We start from the raw sequence: 17,175 nt of genomic DNA on the forward strand, positions 1-17,175 counted from the left end.
TTACAGATTCAACACCTTTATTAGCATATTCTGCTCAGACAAGCCATAGCCTATACCACTGACATATTTTCACTATAAAACAGAATTGATCTTCAACATGACATTGGGGAGCAGCATATCCCCAGTCTCATAGGAATACATCACACCACTCGTTCAGGCACTGGGAGCAGGATGCAGCATTCCTGGTGTTGGCTCCGCTAGTGACCTTCAACCACTCCGCGAACAGCTCCCCGTCCTTCCGCAGCAGCAGGAACTGACCCAGGACCACAAAGGCCTAAAAATAAGAGATGCAGCAGTTATCCTAAATGAGGAAATATTACTTTGTTGCAGTGGGCCTGTTCTGACTGCAGGTCAGCGATGTGGGGCTACTGTCCATGGTGGAAGATCAAAACAATCCTGGTCCTGGGAACTCAGTGGTGCTCTTCTTTTTGTTCTTGCCCAGCACTAACACCTGATTAGCGAATTGGGGCTTGATTAGTTGAATCAGGTGTGTTGATGCTACAGGGATAGAACAAACATGTGCATGTAGGATCAGGATTGAGACACCCAAAAATCCATAAACTGAAAACACTTACCCTTTTACAATGGGGCCTAAAAGTCCCCATTTGCCAAGGCAAACTCAATGCGAACTTCAGAGAGCTGCCCATTTCTGAAAAAACAAAATGAAAATTTAATTGAATTAATTTGGCAAATGTAGCCATATAGTCTTGAATGTATGGAATGTGAAGTGCTGGGTCATCCACAGTATGCTAGTAAAAAGGAACAAATTTACTCACTTTGTCAAAACCTTGCTCCTCCAGTATCTTTCAGAAGACTTCTCCAATTCCCGACAGTGAGTCAGTGCAGTTTATCACTCATCGGTTCGGCAACAAAGTCCCCTGAGAAGCGGTCAACATTTCTACAAGAGACAGCTGTGCAATGATAGACTAGTAGTCAAACAACTACCCTCACTCACCCTAATAACAGATCTAGTTGTGTCTATGAGCCATAGGCCTAAATCTTGCACTTAATATTCCAGTAGGTCTAAACATGTTGAAATAACTAGCAGAGATGTTCACAAGTCTTTGAGGTAGAGTCCAAGTCAAGTCTTTTAGGGCCAAGTCTAAGTCAAGTTTCAAGTCCCTTTTGGCAATGGCTTTCTGCCTGCTGTTGGTTAGGTCTATAAACCGTGTAAATTATTTGAAGACTTCCTTTTTGGCAGGTGGTGGTGGCTGTTCTTTGGCTACTGCTCTCTGTAACGGTGATGCATTGTCCCTACCAATCACACTCCTTCAATTCAGCTTGATCTTCATATGGTATGAGGAAGGCATCATGATCAAGCCAGTACAGGCGGAATTGAAAGGTCCAGCAGTGCAGCCATTATGTATACATGGTCACCAAATGGAAGTTTTGTTGCCTGTTCATCCAAGTGCTCCATTCTGACATTCACAAACAACCCCTGGAATCGGCGTTTGAGTGACTGCTGCAGTGCTTTTACTAGACTGACTAGGTGACGACTTGTGCTCAGTATACTTTGCAGATGGTAGAGTGACAGTACACAAGGAAGGGCAGCACTGAGCCACCACTTTCTCCCCCTGAATAAGGGCGGTGGCCTGGACAAAAGGGTCCAAAATGTCCGCTGGCTCCATTCCCCTGGTGATAAACAGAGCTCAGCTTCAAAATGCTTCTTTCAGACCACAGGTAGTATGTGGTAAGCTGCAAAGTTTAGTTACTGTTGGAGGATGATAGCCTAGGTGTTGGAGCATTGGGCCAGTAACCAAAAGCTTGCCAGCTGACAAGGTAAAAATGTGTCGTTCTGAACAAGGCACTTAACCCACTGTTTCTAGGACGTCATTGTAAATAAGAATTTGTTCTTAATTGACTTGTCCTTTTAGTGGTCTGTGAGGTGCCGTCGATCCTCAACTTCAACCTGGGCAAACGTCCCACCATAAAGAATGAAGTTACAAGGAAAGAGCTGGAAAGCAGAATTGAGGGCCCTGAAAAGTTATTGAAATGTTTTCCAGCATACACAGAACAGAAATATAAATGCAACATGTAAAGTTGTTGGTCCCATGTTTCATGAGCTAAAATAAAAGATCCCTGAAATATTCCATACACAAAGAAGCTTATTTCTCTAAAATGTTGTGCACAAATGTGTTTATATCCCTGTTAGTGAGCGTTTCTCCTTTACCAAGATAATACATCCATCGTCCAGGTGTGGCATATCAAGAAGCTGATTAAACAGCATGATCATTATACAGGTGCACTTTGTGCTGGGGACATTAAAAGGCCACTCTAAAATGTGCAGTTTTGTCACAAAACACAATGCCACAAATGTCTCAAGTTTTCTTTTTACCCCTTTTCGTGATATCCAATTGGTAGTTAGTCTTGTTCCATCCCTATGGACTCGGGAGAGGTGAAGGTTGAGAGCCATGCACCCTCCAAAACAACCCTGCCAAGCAGCACTTCTTCTTGACACACAGGTCGCTTAACTCGGAAGCCAGCCGCACCAACGTGTCGGAGGAAACACCGTCCAGCTGGCGACCGGGGGCAGCTTTCAGGCGCCCGGCCCGCCATAAGGAGTCACTAGAGCGCGATCGGACAAGGAAGTCCCGGCTGGCCAAACCCTCCCCTAACTGCGATGCAGTGCCTTAGACCGCTGCTCCACTTGGGAGGCCCGATGTCTCAAATTGAGGGAGTATGCAATTGGCATGCCGACTGCAGTAATGTCCACCAGAGCGGTTACCAGAGATGTGAATGTTCATAAGCCGCCTCCAACGTCATTTTAAAGAATTTGGCAGTACGTCCAACCAGCCTCACAACCGCAGACCACGTGTAACCACGCCAGCCCAGGACCTCCACATCCGACTTCTTCACCTGCGGGTTCCTGAGACCAGCCTCCCGGACAGCTGATGAAACGGAGGAATATTTCTGTCTGTAATAAAGCTCTTTTGTGGGATGAGCGGGTGTTAAGTATGGCTTGTCCTATGAGGAACAAACAAAAAATATTCCTCACAGTATGGAAGTCACTCACCCCCCTTGCTTCTGTAGAAATGATTAACACCATTAATTTGGAAAATATTATTTTTTTCAGGACTAACTCCTCCAGCAGATTTCTCAAGATTTTGGGTCCGTTTCTGGCAGTGTTGTAAAAATACTTTAAAGTACTACTTAAGTCATTTTTTTGGGTATCTGTCCTCTACTATTTATGTTTTTGACTACTTTTACTTTACTACATTCCTTAAGAAAATATTGTACTTTTTGTTCCATACATTGTCCTTGACACCCAAAAAAATACTCATTACAATTTGAATGCTTAGCAGGACAGGAAAATAGTCCAATTCAAGCACTTATCAACTGAACATCCCTGGTCATCCCTACTGCCTCTGATCTGGCAGACTCACTAAACACACATGCTTTGTTTGTAAATTATGTCTGTTGAAGTGTGCCCGTGGCTTTCCGTAATTTAAAAAAACAACAACTAGAAAATGGTGCCATCTGGTTTGCTTAATATAAGGAATTTTAAATGATTTATACTTTTACTACTTAAGTATATTTTAAACCAAATCGTTTTAGACATTTACTCATGTAGAATTTTACTGGGTGACTTACTTGAGTCACCCAGTAAAGGTATTTTTACTTTTACTCAAGTATGGCAGTTGGGTACTTTTTCCACCACTGGTTTCTGGACAATCTGGACAGAGACTGACTGTGAACACTGACTAGGAACGCTTATTGTTGTAACTGTCATTGTTGCTCTATTCTTGTCCCATGTCTTGCTTAAGCAATACTTAATTTCATATGTCTGGCAGCTGTGATTTTTTTGTGTGCTTTTGTTCTGTACTAAATTGCAAAAGAAAATCCTTTAAAATAAAAATATTTTTGTTTTTTTAAAGAAGCGTGGCTTGGCGGGTCATGTTTCAGGGGATGCATGACTCAACCTTCACCAACTCGCCGGTTAGGGAGTTGCAGCGATGAGACAAGATCGTATCACGAAATTGGGGAGAAAAAGGGGGTAAAAATTACACACAAAAAAAGCCATTTTGTGGGGGGAAAAGCATTCTGATTGGCTAGTTATAGGCATTCTGCCTGCCCAGTTATGTGAAATCCATAGATTTGGGCCTAATGAATGTATTTCAATTTACTGATTTCCTTCTGAACTGTAACTCAGTAAAATCGTTGAAATTATTGCAGAAATTGTTCATATTTTTGATCAGTATACATGTACTACTACTACTACTGACGATGCACTCCCCAAATTTCACCACGCTCACTGTTCATTAACTCTTGGAAGTGCTTGCACAAAGGATAGTAACATCTCATCCTGTGTTCTTGGAATCTGAATATCTGGACTTGTCCAGTGACTGCTGAGAAAGATCAGCTGACAACAGGGGAAAGTCCTTGTGGCGGCACGGAGAGACGGCTGACCGGAGGGAATAGACCCCACTGGGACAGTCATGGGGTAGCTTCCCATTTCTGTAGTTTCCCATGCTTCGCAGTATGTTGGAAATACCCGCTTTAGCTACAGAAAGTCAACATACGAGAATACCCCTAGAGTCTGCGAGAGCGGGGGCGGAAGATGACTCATCGGCTGACAACATGGTAACCACTGGACTGGAAACGACTACGAGTAATGAGAGCACAGCACAAGAGAACACCACAGCAACTGTCACAAGTTCTGCTGCAACAGTGGGCCACAAACAGATGCAGGTATGTGTCTGTGGTTGGAGGAAAGTTACATCACACCATGGGTTGAGGATCCACCAGGGGAAGAAGGGGTGTTTGGGTAAAGAGAGACAGAGAACTCGCATTGATTACTTTCTGCGAAAGCGATCAAATCAGTCGAATGAAGCACAGCAACTGGACGTAAACCATAGTTTGCAGTGCATCAGTACCACTGTCATGGAGGACGTAAACTCAAGCACCGAAGTAACAACTGAGGTGGAACCAACAACAGGAGTGGAACTCACCCAGCCTCCCAGACCTGCAGTCGAGAGGAGACTGCCAGGGCACAGACCGTATGTGAAGTGGCCTGGCGCCAGTGACAAGAAGTTGTGGGAAACGGTGAATACTGACCTTACCTTGACCCTCGAGAAACTTTGAGGCACAGTGGAGAAGAAGTTGGAGAGGATGGGGGACATCATCTATGAGTACGGGACAGAAAGATTTGGAGTGGAAGAGGCAAAAGGCGGGAGAAAGGTTCCAACCCCACCAGTTTCCAGGAGGCAACAAGAAATCAAGTGCCTCGTTCAAGAAAGGTGGCAGCTTAAGAAACAGTGGAAGAAGGCCTCGGAAGTGGAAAAGGAGGGCATAGAGGCACTTCAGGCTGACATCAAAACCGGGTTGGCATCCCTCCGTAGAGCAGAGAACCTACGGAAACGCAGAAGGAAGAAAGAGCAAACTAGAACTTGATTCTATAAAGATCCCTTCAAGTTCCTTAAAAGTCTCTTCACAAAGGAAAAAAGTGGAGCTCTAAAAACAAAGAAAGACCTAGAGGAGCACCTGAGAACAACAAACTTTGACTCAAAGCGACATGAACATCTGGCCATCCCATCAGATATCCCACCCATTGAACCCCCGGAACATCATATTGAGACCAGCCCTCCGACATGGAAAGAGGTGGAAAACACAGTTCGACGGGCAAGAACAGCATCAGCCCCGGGGCCAAATGGAGTCCCGTACAAAGTGTATAAGAACGCACAAGACGTCCTGAGGTTCCTCTGGAGGCTTATGAGAACAGCTTGGCAGAAGAAGATAATACCCAAAGTGTGGCGTAGGGCAGGCGGGGTCCTGATCCCTAAGGAGAAGGATGCAGTGAACATCAGCCAATTCCGCCCAATCTCCTTACTGAATGTCGAGGGTAAAATCTTCTTTAGGGTCATTGCCCAGAGGATGGCCGAGTACCTGCAAAGGAATGCGTACGTCGATACATCTGTACAGAAGGCAGGAATATCAGTGTTCTCTGGCTGCTTGGAACATTCCAGCATGATCTGGCACCAGATCCAAATGGCCAAGGTGGAGAAAAGGGACCTCCATGTAGTCTTCCTCGACCTCGCCAATGCATTTGGTTCTGTGCCCCATGAACTCCTGTGGTCTGCCTTCAGATTTTTCCACATACAGGACACCATCACAAACCTGGTGAAGTCGTACTTCCAGGATCTGCAATTCTGCTTCACCACCTCAGAGTTCACCACCTCATGGCAGTGCCTGAATGAAGGTATAATGGCGGGATGTACCATTTCTCCGTTGGCATTCACAATGGCAATGGAGGTTATCATCAGATCCTCAAAATGGGTTGCTGGTGGACAGCGAGTCGACTCTGGTTTCCGCCTCCCTCCACTCAGAGTCTACATGGACGACATTACAACATTGACCAACACTGTCCCATGCACCAGGAGACTGCTCAGAAAACTCGAGGAGAACATCAGCTGGGCCCGTATGAAGATTAAACCATCCAAGTCACGCAGCATCTCGATTGTGAAGGGAGTAGTCTCTGACCTGAAATTCTTTATCGGAGATGACCAAATCCCAACAGTGTCTGAACAGCCGGTAAAAAGCCTTGGAAGGTGGTATGATGCAAGCCTGAAGGACAAAGACCAGGTGCAACAGCTGTGCAAAGACATCAGTAGTAGCCTACAGTCCATCGACAACACCCAGCTACCTGGAAAGTTAAAGGCCTGGTGTCTGCAGTTTGGTCTCCTACCCCGGGTGTTGTGGCCCTTAGCACAGTATGAGGTTCCAATCTCAACAGTGGAGAAGATGGAAAGAGGAGTCACAGGCTACTTAAAGAAGTGGCTCGGAGTTCCACGATGCCTTACCACCATAGGCCTCTATGGAGATGGTGTCCTCAAGCTGCCCCTCACCAGTCTAACAGAGGAATTCAAGTGTGCAAAAACCAGGCCCCAGATGACACTGAATGAATCTCGAGACCCAGTGGTGAGCAACAACGCGCCGACCTTGGCAACTGGGCGAAAATGGAGGCCAGGAAAAGCAGTCCAGGAGGCAACAGCAGCCCTCAGACATGCTGACATTGTGGGTCATGTTCAGCAAGGGAGAGGAGGCCTTGGGCTAACTAGCCGTGCTGCTTGGAGTAAGGCCACTGCACCCGAGCGGCGGAAGATGGTAGTGCAGGAAGTACGCCATCAGGAGGAGGCTGCAAGGTGGGCCAAGGCAGTCTCTCTTGCCAAACAGGGACAGTGGACTCGATGGGACAATGTGGAGAAGAGGAAGATCAGCTGGAAGGATCTGTGGGCCATGGAAGCGAGGCGGTTGAGCTTTTCCATCAGAGCAACATATGACGTCCTTCCAACACTTCACCAATGGTTAAAGATCTTCCCTTGTTCCATGCCAGCCAACCTCAGGCACATTCTCACAGGGTGTAAAACAAGCCTCAGACCAGCTGTCCTCAAAAACCTTGCTCCGCCCTGGAGGACAAGCGAGCTGCCACTAACTCCCTACCACCCACAGCAGCATCACACTCCTTACGGACAAACTTTGTCCGCGAAGGGGCTAAACCACCGAAGAGCGGCTTTACACCATTAGCCCAGCTGTGCTTGGCCCGCGACTGGAAAATGCTAGCTGACATTGGCTGGCAACTTGTGTTTCCTCCGGAGATCGCAACCAGCACCCTAAGACCTGACATGGTGCTCTGGTCCCGTTCGGTCAATAAGGTCTTCATCATTGAGCTCACAGTACCCTGGGAGGACTCAGTAGATGAGGCTTATGAGCGAAAACATCTGCGCTATGCTGATCTAGCTGCCGAAGCACGGCATCATGGCTGGAACACAGAAGTCCGAACAGTGGAGGTGGGCTGCAGAGGTTTTGTGGCAACATCTACAACCAGACTGCTTAGAGACCTGGGAATTAAGGGCTGAGCCAGCGTTCGGCAATCAAAGCTGAAGGCAGCAGTCAGTGGCTCTGGATGAAGAGGAAAGACCCCAGCTGGGCCCCGAAGTGAGAGGGCCAGGAGGTATGCGGTCAACAATGCTTGACTCAGGGAGGAGGACGCGCCTGCCATGCATAGTCCCATGGGATGTTGGCTATCAACAACAAGGCAACTCCTATGACTAATTGGGAATGGGACGCAAGCGTAGGATTGATCACCCTGTCGCTGGCAGCCTTTGGGGAGGGTGTATAGTGTGAAAGGCCGAAACACCCTAGGAACCAAAGTTACACTACGGACGATGCGCTCCCCAAATTTCACCACGCTCACTGTTCATTAACTCTTGGAAGTGCTTGCACAAAGGATAGTAACATCTCATCCTGTGTTCTTGGAATCTAGGGTTGCATTCCATTCCAATGAGCACTCAAAACCTGCCCCAAAGGCCTGAACTAGCCCAAATGTATTTTTCACAGCAAGAGTGGAGTTACCATATTTATACACTAAACGTTTTATTTCCAATCTAATGCATTCATACAACTGATCGGCAATTGTGATAGAGCTGAGCGAATTTATGTAATGCGTTAATGCGCCCAAAGTCATTTTCCAGGGCTTTGACTGCATTATTTCTTGATGTGCATCAGTTCTAGCGTATTAATATGTTTTACAAAAAAGGGGTTGGAAATAGGCGTCTCCATAATGACAATCTACAGTTGAATTTGGAAGTTTACATACACTTAGGTTGGAGTCATTAAAACTCGTTTTTCAACCACTCCACAAATTTCTAGTTAACTATAGTTTTGGCAAGTCGGTTAGGACATCTACTTTGTGCATGATAAAAGTAATTGTTCCAACAATTGTTTACAGACAGATTATTTCACTGTATCACAATTCCAGTGGGTCAGAGGTTTTGATTTGATTTGGATCTCTTTTAGTCCCATTTGGACTAATCTTCCAAGAGTCCTTAAACATTAAAATACAATTTATAATAAACACACTTTCACATATAACACACTATTACAAACATACATAATATACTAGCATAATGACCCAATAAATACTCAATCTAAAAAATATTGATTCTTCATCTACTATAGTCCCACAACATTTCTATATACTATATTTAAATTGTTTTAAAATAATGTTTAAATGTATATATTGAAAGGTTTTTAGTTTGCGCAGTTAATTTATTCCATTTCTTTATTGCTCTAAATCGAAATGTTCTTTTGCCTATTTCTCTTTTCTGTCTGGATAACGCATAGATGGTGGACAATCTATTCCTAGTATTTACGGAATGTCTGTCTCTTACCAACTGAGAACCGTTGTGAATAGAACTTGGCCGTTTTAAATTATGTATATTATAAAATAAGCATGTTTTTTTCAACTATCTTGTCAATTGATGACCAACCAAGAACATTGAGCATGACTGCAACAGAAGAACCATATCGCCACCTTAAAACAATCCTTGTGGCTTTATTCTGTAGCCTCCGAACTTTACTTGATGATGCATTTCCCCAGACGACCGAACAGTAGTTCACCTGACTCTCAATTAATGGTTGTGTTATTTGCTGAAGAATTTTTCCTGGTAAATATTTAGCTATCCTTCTGATTATGCATGCTGTTTTAATATTTTTTTTTTTACATAGATTAGTTATTTGAGACGACCATGATAAGCAGTTGTCTAGCTGCACTCCCAATAGTTTGGTTTCTGCCACTTCTTCAATTTGTACTCCTCCCATACTTGATTGTATCCCATGCTGTTTTGGCCTTTTCCTAGTTGATCAGACCAACATAACTTTGGTTTTCTTGGTGTTTAAAACAAGTTTGTTTTGGCAAACCCACTTCCTGATATTCTCCAAATCTCCTTGTAAAGCCTGCTGTACCTGTTGAACTGATTGTCTTGCTGCATAAATTGTAGTATCATCTGCAAATATAGTAGCTTGAGTTTCAACCAAGGCATAGGGAAGGTCGTTGGTATATATTAAGTAAAGAAGTGGCCCAAGGCAGCTGTCCTGCGGTATTCCACAGTTTTACACATTAAGGGAAGAAAATGAACCATTGATATAGGTGGAATGTTTCCTGTCAGTTAGATATGACTGTACCCAATTCAATGCTACCTCCTTAAAACCATAATGCATTAATTTTGTCAAAATTATTTCATTATCCACTAAATCAAATGCTGCACTGAAATCTAAAAATAGTACACCTACAAATGTGCCATTATCCATAGCATTGAGCCACTGGTCAGTCATGTCAACCAATGCAGTGGTAGTGGAATGGTTTACATACACTAAGTTGACTGTGCCTTTAAACAATTCCAGAAATTGATGTTATGGCTTTAGAATCTTCTGAGGCTAATTGACATAATTTGATTCAATTGGAGGAGTACCTGTGGATGTATTTCAAGGCCTACCTTCAAACTCCGTGCCTATTTGCTTGACATCGTGGGAAAATCTTTAAAAAATCAGCCAAGACCTCAGAGAAAAAATTGTAGACCTCCACAAGTTGTTCATCCTTGGGTGCAATTTCCGAACGCCTGAAGGTACCACGTCCATCTGTACAAACAATAGTACACAAGTATAAACACCATGGGATCACGCAGCCGTCATACCGCTCAGGAAGTAGATGCGTTCTTTTCCTAGAGATGAACGTACTTTGGGTCTTCTAAATGGACAATGAGCCCAAGCATACAATAAAAGTTGTGGCAAAATGGTTTAAGGACAACAAAGCCAAGGTATTGGAGTGGCCATCACAAAGCCCTGACCTCAACCCTATAGAAATTTGTAGGCAGAACTGAAAAAGCATGTGCGAACAATGAGGCCTTGCCTGGTACACAGAATCATCATGGACTCAGCCCCCAGGTACCTATCCACCTATTTTTCATTTGTTAGATTAGTCTGAGACTCTAATATACTGTTTTAAATATGAGTCTAAGAAATTGTTTTTATATACCGGCGCTGTTGAGTGGGACCATCTACCAGAGCAACTCATAACAACCACAACCACTTTTTAGAAGATTGTATCTGAATCTCTGTAATGTGCATTCGGAAAGTATTAAGACCGCTTGATTTTTCTCAACTTGTTACGTTACAGCCTTATTCTGAAATTACATTATTTTACACAATACCCCATGATGACAAAGCGAAAACAGGTTTTTAGAAATGTTTGCAAATGTATAAAAAAACAAACAAACAGAAATACCTTATTTACGTATTCAGGCCCTTTGCTATGAGACTCGACATTGAGCTCAGCTGCATCCTGTTGCCATTGATCATCCTTGAAGTGTTTCTACAACTTGGAGTCCACCTGTGGTAAATTCATGTGATTGGACATGATTTGGAAAGGCACACTCATGTCTATATATGGTCCTACAGTTGACAGTGCATGTCAGAGCAAAAACCAAGCCAAGAGGTCAAAGGAATTGTCCGTAGAGCTCCGAGACAGGATTGTGTCGAGGCACAGATCTGGGGAAGGGTACCACAAATGTCTGCAGCATTGAAGGTCCCAAAGAACACAGTGGCCTCCATCATTCTTAAATGGAAGAAGTTTGGACCCACCAAGACTCTTCCTAGAGCCTGCAGCCAAACTGAACAATCGGAGGAGAAGGGCCTTCGTTAGGAACGTGATGAAGAACCCGATGATCACTCTGACAGAGCTCGGAACTTCCTCTGTGGAGATGGGAGAACCTTCCAGAAGGACAACCATCTCTGCAGCACTCCACCAAATCAGGCCTTTATGGTAGAGTGGCCAGACGGAAGCCACTCCTTAGTAAAAGGCACATGACAGCCCGTTTGGAGTTGCCAAAAGGCACCTAAAGACTCAGACCATGAGAAACAAGATTCTCTGGTCTGATGAAACCAAGATTGAACTCTTTGACCTGAATGCCAATCGTCACGTCTGGAGGAAACCTTGCACCATCCGTATGCTGAATCATGGTGGTGGCAGCATCATGCTGTGAGGATGTTTTTCAGTGGCAGGGACTGGGAGACAAATCAGGATCGAGGGAAAGATGAACAGAGCAAAGAACAGAGAGATCCTTGATGAAAACCTGCTACAGAGCGCTCAGCTCTCCAGAAATGTTCAATCCGTTTCAAGTCCAGGCTCTGGCTTGGCCTCTCAAGGACATTCAGAGACTTGTCCCGAAGCCACTCCTGCGTTTTCTTGGCTGCGTGCTTAGGGTCATTCTCCTGTTGGAAGGTAAAGCTTCGCACCAGTCTGAGGTCAGACCTGAAAATAGATGTGCAGCAATGTTCCCGATCCAACCTGACAAAGCTTGAGAGGATCTGCAGAGAAGAATGGGAAAAACTCCCCAAATACAGGTGTGCCAAGCTTATAGGAAAGCAAACGTAATTCCGCTACCCAAAAATAGTAAAGCCCCCTTTACTGGCTCAAATAGCCGACCATCAGCCTGTTAACAACACTTAGTAAACTTTTGGAACAAATTGCATTTGACCAGATACAATGCTATTTTACAGTAAATAAATTGACAGACTTTCAGCACTATTTTAGGGAAGGACATTCAACAAGCACAGCACTTACCCAAATGACTGATGATTGGGCTGAGAGAAATTGATGATAAAAAGATTGGGAGCTGTTTTGTTAGTCTTCAGTACGGCTTTTGACATTATCGATCATCGTCTGCTGATGGAAAAACTTATGCGTCATGCATCCCCTGCTATATTGTGGATAAAGAGTTACCTGTCTAACAGAACACAGAGGGTGATCTTTAAAGGAACTCTCTCCAACATAATCTAGGTAGAATCAGGAATTCCCCAGGGCAGCTGTCTAGGCTCCTTTTTTCAATCTTTACTTCTGACATTCCACTGGCCTTGAGTAAAGCCAGTGTGGCTATGTATGCGGATGAATCAACACTACACACGTCAGCTCTAGAGCTCCGTCAGAGTGAACATCAGGTTCTTAGTCACCTCCCTGACCAAGGCCCTTCTCACCAGATTGCTCAGTTTGGCCAGTTGGCCAGCTCTAGGAAGAGTCTTGGTGGTTCCAAACTTCTTCCATTTAACAACGATGGAGGCCACCGTGTTCTTGGACTTTCAATGCTGTAGAATTTTGATACCCTTCCCCACAATCCTGTCTTGGAGCTCTACGGACAACTCCTTCAACCTCATAGCTCAGTTTTTGCTCTGACATGCACTGTCAACTGTGGGACCTTATATAGACAGGTGTGTGCCTTTCCAAATCATGTCCAATCAACTCAATTTACCACAGGTGGACTCCAATCAAGTTGTAGAAACAAGGATGATCAATGGAAACAGGATGCACCTGAGCTCAATTTTGAGTCTCATACTGTAGCAAGGGGTCTGAATATTTATGTAAATAAGGTATGTTTTATATTTTTAATACATTTGCTAAAATGTCTTAACTGTTTCTGCTTTGTCATTGTGGGGTATTGTGTGTAGATTGCAGAGGACATTTTTTAAGTTAATACATTTTTTGCATAAGGCTGTAACAGGTAAATGTGGAAAATGTCAAGGGGTTTGAATACTTTCCGAAGGCACTGTATGTAGGTCCGAATCTACTGACTTAATGTATGCACTTCAGAATGGTTAAATCTCAGTTAAATTTTACAATTTGTGTAGCATGTTAATTAGCCACTATCGGGAACCACCGTCAGTAAACCTCATACCTTTATAACTGTCACTTTAGTATTCGTTTCCTTTCATTTGTAGCCTACATTTTGCATCAGTCCATTCAATTACGTTTACCTTTCTTTCCTCGGTCACATCCATGTAGTAGTTCCTGAGGGTCGCTAGCATTAGTGGATCATATTAGGCTAACATCATTTTGGGACATGTAGCCTATTTTGAATCATTATGGAACTCATAGTCTCATAGAGCTCATAGTCCACACATAGCAGTTTAAACCTGGAGCCTGGCGCACGGTTCACAATGACTGTACCGCTGTCATACAGTTCCATGATTAGTGAGGATTAGGATAGATTAGTAGGACTATTGTTCAACCCCTATTGTACACTTTTCCCCCACGGATTGAACTTGAATGTCAACTTTCAGGATGAACCAAACCACTATTTTGATTTCTCAATATATTGTGTGCGTAAAAGGCTCTCCAAACCTGTTTTTATGATTCATACATACTTTCCTAACCCTAATATTTGCCTAAATAATCTACAAGATTTTTAAAAATGTATCTACCAATTAGTGCTGAAATGGTGACAAATGCATACATTTAAATGGATTTCTTTCATTGATCACTATATTCTGAACCCATTTTCTATACGTATTCTAGCGAATCTGTCTACAAAATTCGAATTAAAGGTACACCGTATTTAAAGGGATGGCTTAAAATAAATGTACTGAAAACCCTATTGAATGAAAACACCACAAATCTGTTGGACAGCTAGTGGGAGGGTTTTCCGAGGTTGAAATACATTTATTCAGTGCTTGCAAGGTAGACACACCTGTAGAGCGCATTACGCGCCTGCATTTGGTAAGTCTGAATAGCAACTACTGAGAAGTGCCTAGAAAATGCATACATTTCCTAAATCTGAATCGGGCCCTTCGTCATTAACTGTATCAATCTATTCAAACTATAGCACACACACACACTTGATCAACATAGATGATTTTCCTTGCTAGTTGTAGGTATTGGAATCTTCTATCGTTTTTACCCTCTTGCCATTTAGGTTGTTGATCACCAAATGTATTTCTCTCCATAGGTGCGCTGTTTAAAAGATCATGGTCGAGTTTGAAATAGATGACGGGGACTGTCATTCTTTTGAAGAAAAACAGTCAGGTATGTTCAAAACCCATAACCTTACTATACATGTGAAAACCATCAGTATATACACTGAACAAAAATATAAATGCAGCAATTTCAGAGTTACAGTTCATTATCGGAAATCAGTCAATTGAAATAAATTCATTAGGTCCTAGTCTATGGATTTCACAACTGGAAATCTGTTGGTCACAGATGCCTTAAAAAAGGTAGGGCCGTGGATCAGAAAACCAGTCAGTATCTGGTGTGACCACCACTTGCCTAATGTAGCTCGACACATCTCCTTCACATATAGTTGATCAGGCTGTTGATTGTGGTCTAAGGAATGTTGTCCCATTCTTCTTCAATGGATGTGCTAAGTATCTGGATTTTGCAGAGAATTGGAACATGCTGTCGTACACGTTGAAACAGGGCATCCCAAACATGCTCAATGGGTGACATGTCTGGTGAGTATGCAGGCCATGGAGGAACTGGGACATTGTCATCTTCCAGGAATTGTGTACAGTTCCTTGTCATTATCATTCTGAAATATGAGGTGATGGCGGCGGATGAATGGCACTACAATGGGCCTCAGGATCCCGTCACGGTATTTCTGTGCAATGAAATTGCCATCGATAATAAATGCAATTGTGTTTGTTGTCCATAGTTTATGCCTGCTCATACCATAACCCCACTGCCACCATTGGGCTCTCTGTTCACAACATTGACATTAGCCAGTGGTGGGAAATGTACCCAATTGTCATAGCAGAGTAAAAGTAAAGTTAGGAGGAGTTCACCCATTGAGCATGTTTGGGATGCTCTGTATCGACGTGTACGACAGCATTTTCCAATTCCCTGCAAAATCCTATTTAGCAATCTCACTAGGATAAAGACCTCCTCCATTCCTGCCATTATTGAAAGAGATCATGATACCTCACATCTCAAAATAGGGCTATTTAATGTTAGATCCCTCACTTCAAAGGCAGTTATAGTCAATGAACTAATCACTGATCATAATCTTGATGTGATTGGCCTGACTGAAACATGGCTTAAGCCTGATGAATTCGCTGTGTTAGATGAGGCCTTACCTCCTGGTTACACTAGTGACCATATCCCCCGTGCATCCCGCAAAGGCGGAGGTGTTGCTAACATTTACAAACTTCAATTTACAAACAGAATAATGACGTTTTCGTCTTTTGAGCTTCTAGTCATGAAATCTATGCAGCCTACTCAATCACTTTTTATAGCTACTGTTTACAGGCCTCCTGGGCCATATACAGCATTCCTTACTGAGTTCCCTGAATTCCTATCGGACCTTGTAGTCATAGCAGATAATATTCTAATTTTTGGTGATTTTAATATTCACATGGAAATGTCCACAGACCCACTCCAAAAGGCTTTCGGAGCCATCATTGACTCCAACATGTCTCTGGACCTACTCACTATCACAGTCATACTCTGGACCTAGTTTTGTCCCATGGAATAAATGTTGTGGATCTTAATGTTTTTCCTCATAATCCTGGACTATCGGACCACCATTTCATTATGTTTGCAATCACAACAAATAATCAGTTCAGACCCCAACCAAGGAGCATCAAAAGTCATGCTATAAATTCTCAGACAACCCAAAGATTCCAGACTCCTTCTGCCTACCCAAGGACGTCAGAGGACAACAATCAGTTATGGAGCGTGTGAATTTTTTCAGCTTTTTGTTAAAAATCGCGCAAAATTTCAACATCCTGCTACTCATGCCAGGAATATAGTATGTGCATATGATTAGTATGTGTGGATAGAAACCACTCTGAAATTTCTAAAACTGGTTCTAAAATCATGTCTGTGACTATAACAGAACGTGTGTAGCAGGCAAAACCCCAAGGAAAACTGTTCACAAAAAACAAAAACAAATATCCCTCCGCCAGTTTTCTGTATTGTCTATGGCAAGGGAAAATAGATAGCGCCCAGTTTACAGTTCCTACAGCTTCCACACGATGTCACCAGTCTTGGCAATTGGGTTGAAGTTAATCCTTGGTGAAATGAGAAATAGGCACTTCCTGTCATTGAGTACACCGGGGGAAGTTATGAAAGAGAGAATATGGACCATGATTTCAAGACTTGCTGCTATTGAATACAGATCGCCCCATGATCAATTTGATTGATTATTAACGTTTACTAATACCTAAAGTTGGATTACAAAAGTAGTTTGAAGTGTTTTGTCAAAGTTTATAGGCAACTTTTTTAATTTAAAAAAATGACGTTGCGTTTTGGAAAGCTGTTTTTTCCTGGATCAGACGGGCTTCATAAATGGACATTTTGGGTATACATGGACGGATTTAATCGAAAAAAAGACCCAATTGTGATGTTTATGGGACATATTGGAGTGCCAACAAAGAAGCTCGTCAAAGGTAATGAATGTTTTATATTTTATTTTTGCGTTTTGTGTAGCGCCGGCTACGCTAATTCTTTTGTTTACGTACCCTTCAGGTATTTGCATGCTATCAGATAATAGCTTCTCATGCTTTCGCCGAAAAGCATTTTAAAAATCTGACATGTTGGCTAGATTCACAACGAGTGTAGCTTTAATTGAG

At 43.1% G+C, this 17,175-nt stretch overlaps 1 long non-coding RNA gene across 1 annotated transcript; it reads right to left on the reverse strand.

Annotated features, from left to right (window-relative positions):
• Nucleotides 1-27: 27 nt before the first annotated feature.
• Nucleotides 28-2,076, reverse strand: LOC121846681. Its single transcript, XR_006083619.1, has 3 exons — nucleotides 777-2,076; nucleotides 576-649; nucleotides 28-274 (listed from the first exon to the last, which is right to left on the reverse strand). It is a non-coding gene; the product is annotated as an uncharacterized LOC121846681 (long non-coding RNA).
• Between the last annotated feature and the right edge of the window lie 15,099 nt (nucleotides 2,077-17,175).

The sequence above is a fragment of the Oncorhynchus tshawytscha genome, linkage group LG01 (genome assembly GCF_018296145.1).
Source record: "Oncorhynchus tshawytscha isolate Ot180627B linkage group LG01, Otsh_v2.0, whole genome shotgun sequence".
NCBI lineage: Eukaryota > Metazoa > Chordata > Actinopteri > Salmoniformes > Salmonidae > Oncorhynchus > Oncorhynchus tshawytscha.